The sequence below is a fragment of the Anopheles moucheti genome, chromosome 3 (assembly GCF_943734755.1).
Source record: "Anopheles moucheti chromosome 3, idAnoMoucSN_F20_07, whole genome shotgun sequence".
Lineage (NCBI taxonomy): Eukaryota > Metazoa > Arthropoda > Insecta > Diptera > Culicidae > Anopheles > Anopheles moucheti.
Genome location: NC_069141.1, coordinates 79,288,494 through 79,306,361, shown reverse-complemented (window position 1 = coordinate 79,306,361; position 17,868 = coordinate 79,288,494). Strand labels below are relative to the sequence as shown.

At 45.5% G+C, this 17,868-nt stretch overlaps 1 protein-coding gene across 1 annotated transcript in view; it reads right to left on the bottom strand.

The window, feature by feature from the left end:
* LOC128305572 (protein grainyhead-like) overlaps positions 1–16,248 on the bottom strand; it is a 170,397-nt gene extending 154,149 nt beyond the window's left edge. Inside the window, exon 1 of the mRNA XM_053043081.1 lies at positions 15,329–16,248. The gene's annotated coding sequence lies outside the window, so the exon portion shown is untranslated. The remainder of the gene's footprint in view (positions 1–15,328) is intronic.
* Positions 16,249–17,868: the final 1,620 nt, after the last annotated feature.

The following is a 17,868-nucleotide window of genomic DNA, read 5'->3' as shown; positions in this document are numbered from 1 at the left end:
AAGATGTTAAAGATTAAACAAAACCCTTTTTTCTTACGGTTGCTGTTTCCAACCTTGATTTCGTGATGGGCGAAACATGAACGGCAGGAAGAAACTAATTAACGTGCAGCCAATATTTACACAGCCTCCTAATTGATCTAATCAAACGAAAGCCCCTTCAAGGTGTGCATTGTGTTCCTTACCACAGCTTCGCTTTCGCTTGTTTACACGGTTCTACCCGTCAAGACCGATGCGTCAAACATTTCACCAGATTTTCGTGTCTCAGCTCAACAGGCAGCAGCAGCAGCACCAAACCATACTACCACCAACCAACACGGTTGACAGTATTACGGCGATTGAGGCACCATTATTGAACAACGCGCGAAGGAAGAAGATCAGCTAACGATCAACGAATTGCGTCATGCATTTTTGTTGCGAGCATTTATATCTTTCTCTTACGGTTTTGTCGTTAACGTGGTACCCCATTAACTCGCATCATGTAAACCACATATTTTATGACATTAAAAGCCGTTGAATAAATGTTAGACAGCGCGTATGACCCTTTAGGCAGCTTGCTTTGCTCATATTTTACCACATACGTGTAAAAGTGCCTTAAACCTTAATTTAGAACAGTAAATGTAGCTTTGTACTAGCCAACCCAAACTTCTTTCACAAACTTTAAAAAACTTTAAAAGGAAATGTTTATCATTTAACAATTATATCTTGATTAATGATACACAATAGAACCATGGCATTGAATTGGGAATACTAAATTTTAAATCATTAGCCAGCATCACAGATTGTAAAACCCAACAATCATGTTGTCATCCCATTTCCCAGCGCTCCAATCTACTCAAAAACCCAAAAGCCATTTCTTCTAAGCGCATGGACAATATTTACCAATAGGTAATTGAACCCAACCCAACTTTTTTTTCGAAATTACAAATAAACAGCTTCTCGGTACCAGGTACACATCGCAGCGATGTGTTTGCTTACCGTGATCGTGAATGAATATTGTGTGGAGAGTATGGTGTGCAAATAGTCAACCGGATCCCGTACGGTACCGGTTGACGATTTACCACCGCAAAATCATCGCCGATTCGTTGTTTACCAAAAAATATATCTAATCAAGCAACAGATTTTCTCTCCAATACGTTGCGGGAATGATTACTGTACGAAGACGATACGCGACACACTCACTGCGAAATGGGAAGAACCCCAAGGACACTGTGCTGCTAAATTTGAAACTTTACGCAATATACATATGAATATGTAAAACTACGGCTTCTTACTATAAATAGAATTTTACGCAAATCACACACGAACCATATGGATTTCAACTTGACCGAAAATCTTCCCGCTCTATACAACACAAAATTTCCTTAAATTCGCTTCGATTGGTTAATATCTTCCCTTCTGCAGTACGGATTCGGGTTTCCATCTTTCAGCTACGCAGCATCGATTTGATAAGAAACGTACCGCAGGGCTCATTCGCATGGCGCACAACAGCGCTCGGATAAAATTTACGACCGGCTTGAGTTTAATTTTACGAATCTTCCGCTTGGAAACGGTGCGCTTGGCTTCCCGTTGATTCCACCTCCCGCACATTGAACTCCCTTTATGGATTTCAAGACAAAAGGCAGCTTTGGTTTATTTACTAAAGGAAAAAAAAAACAGAAACAGCTCGCAACTCGTATAAAACTCCAATGTTTCGAAGTAAGTCTCTCGGATGCGCACAAACACATGCGCATACGCGCGCAGATTGTCAGGCCGGGGCCGCGCGTTTTGATTAGCAATTTAAATTTATCCTCCCCATTCGCCATCATCAACTATCAGCATAATCTCCGAATGTCCCCGTAAACCTCGCTCCTTCCTTTCTTCTCCCCCTTCCCACTCCCACCATCTCTTCAACCCCATAAGCGAGAAGCTCGGATGAAGAACGGAATGGGTTTGATTATTTTATTGTGGGGAATTTTAAGGGGCTTCTTTTCGAACCGAGTGGTTCGTTTTATACATCTTCCGCCCACCTGTGGCCTTCCCCAAAAAAAAAAAAAACAAAAAACAAAAATCCGAACCATTTTCCCCAAACCAACCCCGGGTGCGGCATCACGAGCTTCCTGATTGACGCTACCCCGGGTGCGTAATATATGCGCTATGGCTTTTGCAAACAACGTCACCGAGCGGAGGTCGCATCGCAACACTGCCGAAACGATCCCCGGAGACCCGGGTGTGTGTGTGTGTGCGAGAAGATTAACTTATGTTTTGCTTTTATCAAATAAAAAAGGTCAAACGACCATCAAGAAGCGAATAATGTGTTAACACGCGTTGCTTCGGCGCTGTCCCCGCAACGCGTTGCGTTTATCGTGAAGTCATTGAGTGTTTTACAGCGACGGTGTCACCTTGAACCGACTATTTAGCGTCGGAGCTGTGTGCTCCAGTATACCATCGAAATGATTCTCTGACACCAGCCCTCACGCCTCTCGGGACGGTCAAACGTCACCGATAACTCGCACCTTCGTTGCGTGTTTTAATGAATTTCCATACAACAGCACAAAGCGGGCCAGGTCGTGGTAGACAACACACGGACAACGCACGGTAGCCGCCGGGAACAACTTGTCAAATTTGACAGCCTGCAGTAGCGCATTCGCAATTGGAGCGTCACGATCGCTCGAGGTAACCTTCAGAGCGAATTTCAGTTACCAGGTCCATCACGGTCGGACGGAGGACAATACGGTGATCAAGAATACCTTTCGGACCACATGTCTGCAGGCAGTGGGATGATCGGCCATGCCGGCCGAAACTTGCATTATCGAACGAACCAGTATTTCTACTACCACCGCAACATTCATCCATCCGACCATCCTAAGGTCGTGGATATTTTAGATCACTTTACTAACAATGATGGTGTGATGATGCGTTCAAGCTCACGTGCACCACCACCGAAAACAGGTCCGACCGGATCAACAAAAATGCTTCGAGCGAAACGGCCACAAAAAAAACCCCGCCAATGCGTCGTCCAAGTCGTTTACCCGACCATCGCAAAACCGGGCCCTTGGCGAACGGACAGGTTGCCGATCTTCCGTAGGTTTAGCCGCCCGGGGTCGTCCAACATGCCAACGCACACGGGTCATCGGCGGTGTCTTCACCTTCACCTGGACAATCCAGTTTCACAGGTTCAAAACAACCGCAGCGTGCTCGCGCGTATAAGCGCACCCATACACACTCGCACACGTTACTCCAAAGACCTGTTTGTCTACCTTTGGCATCCCTTCCTCCAAAACAACATCCCTCTCCCCGTGCGCGTACACCGGCCCGGGGATCCTGTTATTTCGGTACACTTTTGCTTTCATTGAAGAACCTCCCGCATGAAAACCAGTCCGGTTTCGGTTCGAAGGCTACCGGGCTTTTTCGGACCGGAAATTAGTTCACTAGGCCAGTGGCCGAAGCGCACACGCGTTTGGCCGATATCCGTCATGCAGCGAATATTCAACAATGCTCACTGACTAATGCTACGCGCGAGGAGCACAATTACTTCTCACTTTGTATCGACGAGTTGAAAAATCTGAAGTCGCACTATGTATCAAGGTTTTCTTTATATTACTACAGAAAATAACTTGCACGAAATAATATTAATAATATTCTGCTTTTATCAAAATGAAGTGTTCCTAAAGGATTATATTGTGGAAGTTCTAAAATTTGAGTTCTTGCAAGTATTCAAAGTTCATCAAAGTATGGAGGCATCGGAACGGACCGGACCGGAATTTCCAACCGGACCAATCTTCCGTACGCAGGACTGACTATCTAGGTACAAGTAAATAAAGTCACAGAAAGCCCGAAATGGCAGGCCTCTAGACTTCTTGAGGTTGCTACGCCGATAAAGATGAAGAGCTCTTGGACAACTGGAAGAATTTGAGATCTAAGTCTCCGTTTTGTCAGGATTCAACAACAATACTTAAAATTAATACAAATATCCAATCTCATGTGTTTCTATGCACATGGAGGAATCTTCTAAAAACTATCTACTCTTAGCTGTTTATTCAGAATCATGGACATAGCAGTGATATTTTGAAAATATAGGAGATCATTTAATTTACTTCAAGTCGTTTTGTATCTACTATTTTCAATGGATAACATACATCCCAAATCTTGTATCATTTGATCCCCTAAGTCTAAGTTATATTTGTAGCACACTTGTTGCTGGAAGAAACATCGTAAAGTTCCCATTCCAATAGTGATCTTTACGTTTGATCACTTTGTTTACTAACATCTTTGCCATTTCCACTTTTGCTTCAAACGTTCATCGGAGGGAGCGTCATCGTATTCATCATACAATCGCCCAGCAATAAAAATCCCCCCACGACGAATGTCATAACAACATGTGCAACCGCATGTACGCGACACGGCAGTAAAACACATCGCCCGTGAGGTGAATCGTCGAGTGAGTTTGAAGAACGGTGATTTCTCAAGCAAAAGAATCACGCTAAACCCCCGATAGCTGTTTGGTGAGGCGCCTGCGTGCGTATTTTACCAATGTTTAAACGCTCGCGCGCACACTCTAGTGCGAACGCAGCGTGTGTCCGTATCCGAACGAACGTTAGGTTTTGGCTGGCGGTGCGGGCAAATTGAAACCATCGCCATATCGGGCAATTGGTTCGTGGCTGTGGCAGCCATTCGTACCGTACCGGTTCAAGGTGAAACAGATGCCCGACACTAATGAACGATATTACACCGAAGATCATTCTGCCGCCAGAAGAAAAAAAAAGCCTTCGGAGCGGGCAATGGTTCGCGTCTCGGGTTAGGTAGCACCAAAAACGTCACTCCGATCGAGCTGATCAGTTGCATCGTATGCTGACCGTGATCGGTTGGCGATTGTTTCGCTATTATGCTCCGCTCAGTAGCGCAAATGTCAAAGCCGATGTTGGCCGATCGGGATGATTGGGCCCATGCTCATAATTCGCGTCGCAGATTGGCTGCTGCGCATTAGTAGCGTGACAGTTTTTATTTAGATGTTGCTTTTTTTCTTCAACCATAATGGTGAGGTCAAGCTGATTTGTCCTTCGTGCCGACACCACTGCTGGGCGCTTCAGAGTGTTGGAGCGTTTGGGAAAAGATTCACGTCATGCTGTGAATGTTATCGAATGCATTCCAATTCGTAATATAATGCAAATTAAAACCTCAAGCTAGCGTCCTCCAAAATCTTCCTCGTGGATCTTTTATTTCCGCAAATGAAATGATGATGAAGAAAATGGTAATAGATCCCATATTTTTTCTACCCAAATACAGTGTCAAGTTTGAACATATCAACTAAATTATCTACACAGAAAAAGCCATAAAACGAGCGGCAATTAATCGAGAATTTTAACAGCAAAAGATCAAACTCCGAGGAATCCAATTCATCTATAAAATTCAAAACAGGCAAGCAAACCTTTCCGTCGAGGGTTTTGTTGTTCTGAGTCATAAATGGGGTTGATATATTTTCTAAGGATAACACACTAACACATTTACCACGGGGAACAACCAAATTCACCACAAGCCAGACGGCCCACTAGCCGAAAAACTGAACAATCATTTCCGAGCCACGGGCAACACACAAATCCCTTTTGCCACCTGAAGAGCCAAGTAAATTGATTTCACCGTTCAGCTGGTACTCCGCTTCCAGCCAACGCATCTATCATGCGGCAGGATGATCCTTTTTTATTGCCACGCATCAACTCCATCCCGTGCTGAAGCAGAAGCTTTCCATTCTTATTTTTGTTCGAAGTTTGTCTTGTTCGGTCTTTCGCGCGGTGTAGCCACCGATCAATAGGCTGACTTTGTTGATTATCTTTTCCCATTTTTTTTTCTACACTCTGGGGTTATTTGGGTATTTTTGTTGCTTCACCCAAAAAAACCCGACAGGTAGCAAGTAGCGCAGAGATCCTAGGATTGTGAAGATTTTTCAAAACAAAATCAGCAGGCGGTTTAGACGGGAAGCAAAAAAAAACCCATTTCCCTTTCCTTTGCGTAAAAGAATGGGGGAAAAAAGAGAGATATTAAACATAAACCCAGTGCAGCCGGGTACACCGGATGGTGCAATCGTGTGAGACAGGTTCACAAACACAACATATACACACACAAACGAAGTCTGTGCGCGATGACTTTGTTTCGTTCAAGACGTTGCGTGCTGCAGGGCGAACCGGAAAGACGGCCTGCACAGATACAACCCTCGAACAAAGTCCTGCAGCGAATGCCTTTTGCCTAAAGCTTTTCAATCGATAATTACCATCATAAACAAGTTCATCCCGAACGAGACTGATGATTGGTGTTTTTGTTGACGTTCCATGCCTTCCATCCCGCTCAGGCACACTTGAATCTCTTGCCCGAATGTGTGCCTGTTTTCGGTGGATTACAAACAGCGAGCCTAGACGTTCAAGTTCTCAAGCGTAAATGTACGAAATATTGCTTCCTTCTTAAGCAAAACGCTGCATAATGGTGCGCCCGGTGCGGCATCAAAGCATCGGGAAATTATGGCACGGCTTAAGGGTGTCTAAAATTATGAATCTTAAACCTGATTGTACCGCAAAAATAACAATCGGTACACATCAAGCAAGCAGGCGGCCTTAAAAAAGCATAAATTTTAGTAACAAGAAGTTTTATACAGATATATTTCAAGTGCAGCCAACATTCGTTTGTGAATCTTATGTATTTTTTGAAAGTCGTCCTTTTTATTTCAATTACTCCTCAATGAAGATTCATATGAAAGACTCTTATTCAAATATTTATAAAGAAAATAAATAAAATAATAAAAGTGAGTCAAAATTCTGGTAATTCTAATGTAAAGCTCCCTATCACATCATAGAAATCATCCCTATCACATCGTAATTTCCACCACTTTAAAATAAAGAAAAACATAAATGCAACAGATATCACTCACAAAAAAGTATCACAATGTTTAATTTAATTGTTTCCAAACACTGGCACACCGATAAAAATGTACGCCACATTCTCTCACGTTTGGTTGTCCACAGGAGAAAATAAACCAGTGCAACACCACGTCCAACCATTTTACTGCCGCCATTTGACAATCCCTTTATTTTCCCCTTTGCTGCGTACATTGGCTTCAGGCATTATTTTTCCCATCCCCGATCAGCGATCTCACCTGATGCCCAAATCTGTCAAATGTGTTGCTTATCGGCCACACCACATCCACGTTGTTTTTTTTTTTCTTGCCAACGCTACCAAGTGTACATTTGATCGATCGTCGCATCTTTATTGCTTTCTAAAACCGCACTCCTTCATTTCTTTTATTCAATTTATAAATGGTTCGATCGGCTACGTGTGGTCCAGCGATCCGTGGCCCATCGATCGAAGAAATTGCCACTCCATTCGCAAAAGTCGTCGAGTTATCGTGCTCTTCAGCAACGATTCGTAACACGCTGACTCACGCGTGTGATCCGATTTGGATTGCGTTTCAGCGCGTTTCGTTCCACGCACGCACACACGCAAGCGGAACTCGGAGAAGAGTTTTTTCTGCCTATGAAAGATTCATGTGAGTCAGCGACATCGATGGAAACGGTCGAAACGGAAGCGAGGGAAGAAATCGAGAAACGATAGCCAGCCAATCAGGCTGTGCACACCCGCCCCAGCATCGGCCGAGTGCAGTGGGTCCGGGTCCATGTTCGGTTCGTTTGCGAGACACATCGGGACAGGACAACTGATACATAATATTGCAAACGACCCTAGGCGGGGGCCTCGCTGGTGAAAATGGCAAGAAAAAGTGTGTAAACCCTCGCCGTCCATTCGGCCGCCCGAGTAGTGGGGCAAAAGGGGGGAAGGAGAAATAAAAAACGGGCAGGAAGGAAGCGGCCGAACAAGATGTCCCACCGAAGTCGCCGACCATTTCCATCGATAACCCGTTAGCGGGCAGGTATCCCGTTCGTCGCCGTCGGATTATTGCGCGTACACATTTATCTGTCGCACAGACCGGCGAAGTCTGCGCGGCAATCAGCTCCATTCTGCACACGCGCATTCCTTACCGGTGAACGCAAATGGAACGCTTTCCCGGTTTCGAACCGACGCTTTTTAACAGTCGCTGTATAGATGTTTCGGTGTATGTAGCCGCGCTTAAACGAGGCCACATACCGACCCACGGTGCACCAGCATCTCGCATTCGACAATAATTCGTTCGTTAGTTTGTTCTTCAACCAGCACACCCCGCGGGATGGATTGGGGGGGAGGGGGGTGGTGAGTTGGTGGCTTCATGGGGTGAACAAAAACGAGCTCGTTCCATACACGAAACAACGCAGCCCTTAGCGAAAGCGCCAAAGGCCTTTTGATGCTCGATGCTTCTCAATAAAGTGCAGCATTTCGAGCTGGCCCGACCAGCCAACATAAACGTTCGGTGAAGGTACGAACCGTAAGTAAGAATCGCCCGGGATAGGGGCGATGCATAAATGTGTGTCTGTTCTTTTTTCTTTTTTACTTCGATCCGATTTGCGAAGGCGTTAAGAAAGTAAAGCGGGTATCAGTTGCTTCGATCGAAAGCTTCCAGAGGCAAGTAGTGCGCTGGCACGGGAAATGGCGGGAATAGGGGTTGGAATTGGTAAAGAAATTTATGTAATGAAAACACATTCCACAGCCACATTCGAACATGGCATAGGAACATATTCAACAACTGATGTTAACATGTGTTCTTCTAACAAGAAAACTATTTCATAAGACTGTTGATCTTAACAGTAAGAGATAAAATTATAGTTATAATGTTACATTGAATGGTATGTTTGAGAAAAAATACTAATAAAACAAAACAAAATTATTCAAAAACCAGTAACACAAGAAAAATATATAAAAGTAGAAAAAATAATAGAAGTACAACAAAAAAAAGTCGATAAAAACTAAAAAAAGAGCACTTTAAAACATTATATAGTTAATTGCAAAACAGAACATAGCAAATACGTTAACATTAGTAACTCTCAAGAGAAAAAATTAAACTTTTTGAATTTATATTATTCTTTTTAAAAACACCAACATAATCCATTATATGCCTACAATAAAGTATAACTAAGTTGCTAAAATTGTTCCTCATTTGAATGCAACGATGACTTGCGACATGAATGAACTCATGGCAGAGGAGAAAAACTATATCACATTACATTAAGCTCCCTCTACACACACACAGAGCGATCCGTGCTCGTTCTATTTCTAACTGTTTGCGGAAGCAATCCGAGGATCCCTTGTGCGTTCCCCTGATTGCGAACCTTGCTGCTCCATTTGCAGCAGCAAAATGGCATGTACCCTTTCCTGAAGGATGAATTCCGTTAGCTTTCTGGCCCGGTACAGGGCCCAGATACAGTTAGCTGTCGACCCAGGAAGGGTTTTGCGTGCGTATCGGCGCACAAAATAAAAAAAAGGAAACCCCCCGTCCGTCGGTCTGATACGGAAAAACGAGCGGTAAAAGGAATCGCTCAAACTGGAGCATGCTGGGCGCAAATCGTATCACATCAGTTTTCAAACTGAGTGAAGTGGGGAAATTCATTTCTATTTTCTGACGTTTAGCTGGCGAGTACGAATGGGGTAACCCTAGGGAACTTTGGAATCCCTAGGAATCTACCAATGGATGCCTGGAGGCTATCGTACCACCGTCGTTCCTTGCGGAAAAGAAACAGTTACCATAAATCTTCCGTAATGAGAAATTGTTTAGTTCCTTCTCCGTTTGTTCCGTTTTATCCCGCACTCGTATCCAGTGACAGTGGGTAAAGGGAGCACGGCGACAGAAGAATGAAGTAATTAGAAGACATGAAGAACAAACCACGAGTTGGGGGAGCACATACATCTGACAAATCTTGGAACAGTGTCAAAGTGAGACCTTCCGATGCCATTTGAATCGTTGTGACGTGTGCCATTGAAATTGAAACGGATTTTAATATGATTCTCGTCTGAAGCTCGTCCTCTCGAGGCGTCTGAAGCATCTGTTCGTGTGGGCGCGCACTTATGAATCTCCAGTTACCATTACTAATCGGTAACGCCGTGTATGTGATCGAGTTCGCCAGATGCTTTGGTGGGTAGCACTTCTCCTTCTTCTCCATTGGCTTAATGACCTATAAGGGCATGCTTGGTATTTAATAGCTTTCTAGACATATTTATATCACGTTGCAAGATAGGATAGGGTATCAAGCAGAAGAATGTATCATTTTATTTATTACAAGCGGAGGTTATGACACGCTGAACTCATCTTAAAGTTTCATAAATAAGAAAGAGCCAAAGGTATTCTCGACCATCTAGCTCTAAATTGTTTTCCTTTCTCCTTGTTCGAAAGGTAATATTGTCCAACAAATCATAAAAACTTAATGCACATGGTCATACGGTTGCCAAGCCACATCCACCTTAACCGTTCCTTAACTCGCGCAACCTCAACCAAACTGAACCCCATGCATAACAACCACGGAGAGATGATCACATTTGAAATCATCACCCCGAAGCGATACATCTCAGCTCGGTGTCAGCCCGAGAGGTCGTGCCAGGTGGTGCACATTTGCATTTCGAGGTCCGATTGCAAATTGCTTACTGGCTTCAGGAAAATCGCATCATCATTTAATGTCTGGCGTCGCTCTCACATAGGCACGAAATATACAAAAAAAAACCCTCTAAAAAGCAATGATCGTTTCCGTTCGTTTATATGAGCATTTTTTTGCAGCACCACACCGGGCACCGGTAGCGGTCTCGAAAACCCCATTTCGAACATTTCAGCAACGGTGAATAGGTTATGAGTCTCCGCGGCTCGAGTATATCGCCCCAGCAGCTTAGTTTTGCCCGCATTTAAATACAAACATCTCTCAACACGCGGGACAGTTCGTTTGTCGCTCGTAGCGAAATGCCATTAATCTCGTTGCATCGTTTCTCGCACCACCGGCGCCCGCCATGCTGCTATTGGATGTCCTTCAACTGTAGCCGTTGGCTTCGATCGATCCGACATCCGAACCGGGAGGCATGATTTATCTTTGCATCCACCATGCTGTCATGAATTGAAGATTGCATACCCAGATATCGATATCGATCGGACGGCTCCGGTTCGAAGCACCATTAATTGCTCTCGCGCGGTTGGAGTATATACGAGCACTCTCGTTTTGCATGATTTGCTCCATTAAAAGCTCCACACAAAAACTGCTCGGTCACGCTGCTACGCAAACAATGCATTTTATGCGTGTAAAAAAGAGTAATGCAAATGCAAGTAAAAATTATTCCAACTACAGACAGTGTAAACAAAGCCAAAGTAAGCTGTTTTGCTATTTAAAATAGATAACTAATGAATAAACAACCACCAAAGTGACACAAACCACAAATGACACAAAAGACTTCAACGCTACGTTCAAGCGACGAACCTCAAGTTGCTAATTAATCAAACAGAAAATCCACACGAACGCTGGATGGGGGACGGGATAAAAACAGAAAGGCCGAAAACTAAGCGCCAAAAAATGCACCCGACCTCAACACGTAAAATCCCGTCGAGCGTTTCATAATACACACCTCGCTAAAATAGCACACGCTTTGGCGCAAAGTGCTGTGGAATTATGAACGATGTGTGAAAAAAAGAAATCTCTATTCCCCAAACACCGTCATCGGTGCGCAGTGTTTGCGCGGACATGACCTCACCCTCCAGCAGCATCATGGCCCCTCTACCATGCCGACGATAGTGCCGAAACCAGTCAAGCAAGACACGGTGCCGACCATCTGATCAACCGGGGGATGAAAAAAACAACAAACAAACAAACATACAAAGAACCAGGCAAATCATTTTCACCCGGTTCTTCCGGATTCGGACCCAGCGTTGGGGCCGTTTTGTGGCGCTTCGCGACTGCTCCGATGACGAAATTGACCCGTTCTTGAGGGACCCGGTTGCTGCGGTTGTTGATGTCGATCTACCACCCTTCCATCAAAGTCACGTGCACGTTAGACCGGCTTTTTTGCAAAAAAGAAAAACGGGTCTTCCCGCTCGCTTCCAATGGCCGGTCGCACAACATCACACAACAAAACAAGCTCGGGCACACGCGTTTGACGGATGACAGTTCTACCGCCGCATGCGATCAGTTGTCAGGGTGATGTGGCGTGAGGGCAACTTCCACACACTTGCCGCACAAATACATACCCACCGCCAGGACTGGTTCGTGACGCGTCGTGAACCATGCCAAGTTCCTTCAACCTGATCCTCGATTTGCGGCGCGCATGTGCGTGTGTTTGCGGATTTTCTCTTTCTCACACCACGATGCAAACCGCTTCGCTTGTGAACCTCTTCGGTGCGGTTTGCGAATATGCGTTCCGCGACACGATCGCCAGTGTCTTCCGGTGTGCACTGAAAGCGCAATTGTCCTCGGCTGCGATACACGGCCGCCGTACGATCCCTGTCTGCAATTAAGTCGCCAATAACAGCAATAATAATAAACAACGGCCCTACATGGGCTGCGGGTGGCGTTCTTCAGGAAGCGCGCGCCGAGACCCGCGATCGGACCAGCGATCCGTCCGCTGCTACTGTCCGCTGATAGTTAATAACAGCCGTGCGCACGTAAATACGCCGCTCCATTCGCCTTTTGCTTCCTTTCGCGCTCGTTAATACAATGATTCCCTTTCTAAACTCTAGCATACTACCGGGTACCGGGTTTTGTAGTTCATTTAATGCAAGGGAAACAGATCAGTAATTGAAATTCATTCCGTGTTGAACGATAATGTATTTAGTTTCAATTAGGAGGTAAAACTTAACTTTTACCAATCAAAAAGTTTTTCAATATACAATTCCAGTAAAAAAATAATATTTTCAACTGCATTAAAATTCCCAAACATTTCGTTCGGGGCTAAAACGCAACGGTACGCCGAGTTTAAAAAGATAAAAACGATCATGACTCATGATCGAATTTCGTAAACTCTATACCCGAAAAAAAATCATGCCCTTATTTTGAACCAAATGAACATGCAACCCTATCATTCAACATCCTGGCAGGTTTTTTATCTGATCGCCAGGACGTGCAGAAGTAATGGGGAAAAAATACCAACGTACAAATACAGCCTATCAGAGCGGCGTATAAAGAAGGCGAACAAAAATAATGAAACGGACCATGTACAGGATATACCGAGACTTTCTGATCGTAGGCCAGCTTTTTGACTTTTCTCGTCCTCCGTTTTCCGGAGCTCCCCTTCTACCGTTTCCTTGCTGTATGTTTGCGTGTGCGTGTCTGTTTTCCAAAAACGGGATGTTTTTCATTCCTCACAATCGTGCGTTATTTTGTTGAAATACTTTTCCCCCCTGTACGGGGTTTACTGAGATTTTTCCGTTTTTTTTCCTCAAACATATTCTCCATCCATCGTGCGGGATTTCACACTGCCCTGTCCCGATTGACGCCGTGTTCTGTTTCAATTCCTCATTCTCTCCCCTCCCCCACTTCATCGCGTTATCGTGCAGGTATTGGGAAACCCGAAATGTTTATGGTGGAAATGTCATGACATTTTATAGGTAGGTTGATGGGTTTTTATTAATACCATTATTGTTGTTATTTTCATCGCTTCTTTCTTCGCCCGTTCATGTAGGTATGCGGTGTGTTGGTTTAATGCTTCGTTTTAGTATGCGTGAGGTTTTAACGTGTCGCTATACGAATCTTAAAAAACCAAACACATCCCGAAAACTGATCGCGGCTCCCACAACATTCATGCATGATCAAGCCAAAAGCTGTGCCGGTGTATTGGTGGTTCTCTTTCAACCCTCCTTTCAACCCTCCAACCCCCCCCCCCTTCCCCCCTGTCCTTTCCAATAACTTCCCCTTTGTCAAACCGGGCCTTCCTGGCCACCCCATCAACATCATTTCCATTCAACAACCATACATGCAAGTGGGAATCAACAACACCAGCACAACCCAACACCGCGCCAACGATGACGATGGTTTCGTAGTTCAAGGCGCAATCTTTGCCTACCCACCAAAAAAGCACAACAGAATCTTGGTTCTTGTTGCGCATTTTTTTATGGTTTTGTTGTTTTTATCTTCCACCATTTTGCTTCGTTCTGTTCTTCGTCTATCTCGCACTCTGTTGCAGGGATTTGCGCTCTCTCTCTCTCTGTTTCACTCACTTTGATTTGCCTCACAACGTGTTGGCATGCAATGCGCGCGTAGCGGTGTGAGTGAGGGCTTACACATATGGTTATTTTTATCCCAACAACCATAACTTTTTCTCTCCCTTTCTCGCATTGTATGCTGTCTCTTCCATTTTGATCGGTTTTTATTTCACAATTTATTTCCCATGCTCTCTATCTTTCCTTCGGTGCTTCCATATCTGCTCCTTCTTTTTATGGTGCCCAAACTCCCCCTTGTGCGTCAAGTGACTCTTTCCGCATCATTGGCATGGCAACACTTTATGGCTGAGCGTTGTGCGATCGAGAGGATCGGCGCCTCCATCGATTCACACACACACCCCCTACCGATGGGTAGGTATGATGATTTCGGGGCCTCTAAAAACACAAAACCCCCCGTTCAAAAGCCATGAAGTCACCCTGAAGGTGGCGGAAAGCTTTATATCATTAAGCTTAAAATACAACACCCAACAGCCACAATGCCCTAAAGCAACATAACGTCCTTCCAAATTTTGTTGCAAATTGTTGCAAATGTCCTCTCTCTCTCATGGTTTGCTCGTGTGTGTACGAGTGCTTCTTTCCAATCGAGACGTCGGGACGCATTGGAGACAATATTTCTGCACGACCCAAGGGAAAGATCTACCCCCTTGGGAGAACACTGCACTCGAAGCAACGCAAAGCGTGCGGATTTTTTATTATTTTTTTTGCAGCACGATAAGTTCAGGAAAGCACCGGGCACGACCTGGGCTGCTGCAAAAGACGGAGAGTTCGACACGAAGAAAAAAGCTTTTACTTCGCGAGCTGAGCGATATGTGTATCTCCCCCCACGAGAGACAGGAGGTGACTTGTATTGCCTGTTTCCCTTTACATCTTTGCGCCTCCATCCTTACCCCCGCATCACATCAGCATCACACGCCAAAGGCTACAGGCGGATATTTCTCCAAGCACACACCCGGGTCGCCCGATTTCGCTCTTACGAGCCGATGGGGAAGACACACAATCTCTTGCCGTGCAGAAACACGCGACGGCAACGGACGACGGCAGGGGTTTGGTGCTTTTGCACTCCGCTACATAATGGCATGCAAAGCGCGATGGCAACGTTCTTTCCAAGCGGTCCCCATCTCGACGAACCGTCCATCTTTCGGACGGAATTGACAAAGACGAGCAAAGGGGAAATGGAATATTCTAGTTCCCGTTCCCGGAGAAAACGGTCATCTTCAAATGGGAAGCAAAAACCGTCTGCACGGTTTGACTACTCCTTACCTTTTGTCTACTGCCGTGCCGTGTGCCGGAACTTGATGTTTATCCCCGGCAGCGATCGCTGACGGTGACACGAGACGCTCGCTGATTTAATCTATCGTTTCCCGCCTCTGCAGTAGCTTAGCTCCGTATAATCCACCTTTCATTGCAAATCCACACCGCACACTGGCACAAACGGCACTCGCCCTAAAGGCGCGTACACGGTATATTGGTTGGCGCTTATTTTTACCTTTAATTTCGCTCCTTCACCACGATTGCACTTTATTTCCGCGTTGCACCTTGATTGCACTCAGCTCCGTTCAGCTTCTTTTGTATTTCAGCAACGCAGCATTCGCGTTTCTCGAGCTCCGGGCTCTACGTCACCGTTGTTGCATTTATACTTCACTATTCATATTATTTATCACTTTTTTCCGCTCCACCGCTACTGATCCTCCAAATTTTTACACTCACTCACGGTACACGAACAATAAACACACTTTGACGGCTACTTACGCTAAGCAGCACTCTCGTGATACGCTTTGTGCAACAAAGAAGAAGGAAAGACTTCAACGACTGCACGGTGCACTGCTGATAAGCGACGAACCCGGGGACACGTTAGACCGATGAACGATTCCTTGTCATTTCCTGTGAGCTGAAGGCAGTTGGATATCGTAGACCTGCCTGTTAAGAACACTCAACGCGGTTCTTCACGAAGCACCAATCAGATACAGAAACTATAACCAGCACAACCACCAGCGCACACGCACGCACCGTAGAAAAACGCACAGTTTAAGCGCGAGCGTGACGGTTCGAGGACGATACAACCACTATCCGGTGGTGCTGTGTATCACGCTTCCACTCACTCACTCCTTTCCCCGCTCGTTACCCAACGCTGGCCGGAACACGACACATTCCATGCACATCTACCAAATCTGCGGTGTCCTTTTGGAGGCTCACTGCTGCTTAGCGCGTCCTCGGGACGAAATACACCTATTGTTTCACGGTTCACAAACACAGCACGTTCCAAAACCGTTCACACATCCACCGCCAGCACAGGTGGCTCTTAGATAGTAGCGCACAACAGTGTTACGAACGTCAAAAACCGCGGGACGCACGTACGAAACGATTTTCCTGCGTTTCGTTTCTTAGCAACTGCGCAGCAACGGGCAGCAGAGCAGTAACGATCTGAAACATACGACACGACCCTGCGAGCCAACAACCGAAGCGCTTACGAGTGCTTCAGCGTCGACGGCAAGCAACAGCAGCAGCAGAAACAACCCGGCAACTCGTCCAACAACTCCCACCCCCTCGCGTTGCCCATAACCTAAAGCAAAACCGCCACAGTTGTGTTGGTGGCATGGTAGCCGCCTGCCAGAACCCACACACGTACAGCAGGTTAAGCCCCGTTCCGTAAGCTCGAATGTCCCGAGGAGCGAGAGAAAGGGAATCCCAGCCACTGGCACCGATCGAAGCTGATGAAGCGGATGAAAAACGATCGCCCGTACGCACACAGCACCGTTCGATCGTTCGGCATCTTTTTCCTGCACCCGTGCGCACCACCATTCGCGATCTCGTTCTTAACGTGCGGCCCACTCACTTACGCAAACCAACACATCGTTCGGCAAATGTCAACGCCAGTGTCCGGAGGGTAGGGAGAGGTCGGGGTGACGGTGAGGTAGGGTTGAAACCTGCCACCAGCGAATGAGGGGTAAAGATTTATGAAAGAGATCGACGGCAAAAGAGAATCATATCTTGCAAGCTAATACGCAGGGATGGAAAGACTTGGGACTAAAACCACTGTAGAGAACAGTGCTGTAATTGTGGTATTAAAAAATGGTGCTTCTAAGTTTCTCCAAGGATTAAGTTCTTTGGATAATCGTTACGTTACACACGACAAATCCGAATATTGCTACTATTCTTTTAATTATTTTACTTCGATGGAAGTGATAGAAAAACCATGTCCTTGATCAACACATCCTTCGTCCCTGATCTTTGATCCTTGATCCTTCTTTCCAATGATCTTGGAACCTTGTAAAACTTTAAAAATATGACAAGCATTTGAAGTTAGAGAATTCTTCTCTGAACCAGTTGTACCGCATGTATTACAAACATCATTTGTTAAAGATCTTCTCATTACAACTGATCTTTTTTCATTAACCTCAGTAAGATTTAAGTCCAGCTTCTTGAGATATCATACTGAATCTTCACAATGCATACCTTACTCAAGGCATAGAATGCGAATTGCTCTAGGGTGATACACGTATCCTTGCGTGTGTTGGTTACGATCCGCCGCAAACACAGCTCGCGCATGATTCAAGCCAAAAGATCACAAACGGTCGAACCGTTCAGGACGGTGGCCCAAAGCAACCACGTTCACAACGACGCCGACGCTGTCTATTGGGGTCCGCTCCCAATCGCGGTCACCTCGAAGGCTGCCGAGCTGTCATTCCGTCATACCAGCGTCGTTGTCAGGTGGGTTGTGAGTACGACGTTATTCATCTGTATAGGTGTGTACGCGCTCCGAACCGAGAAGTACCAGTGGAGGGCCGGCAAAAGCTTAACTT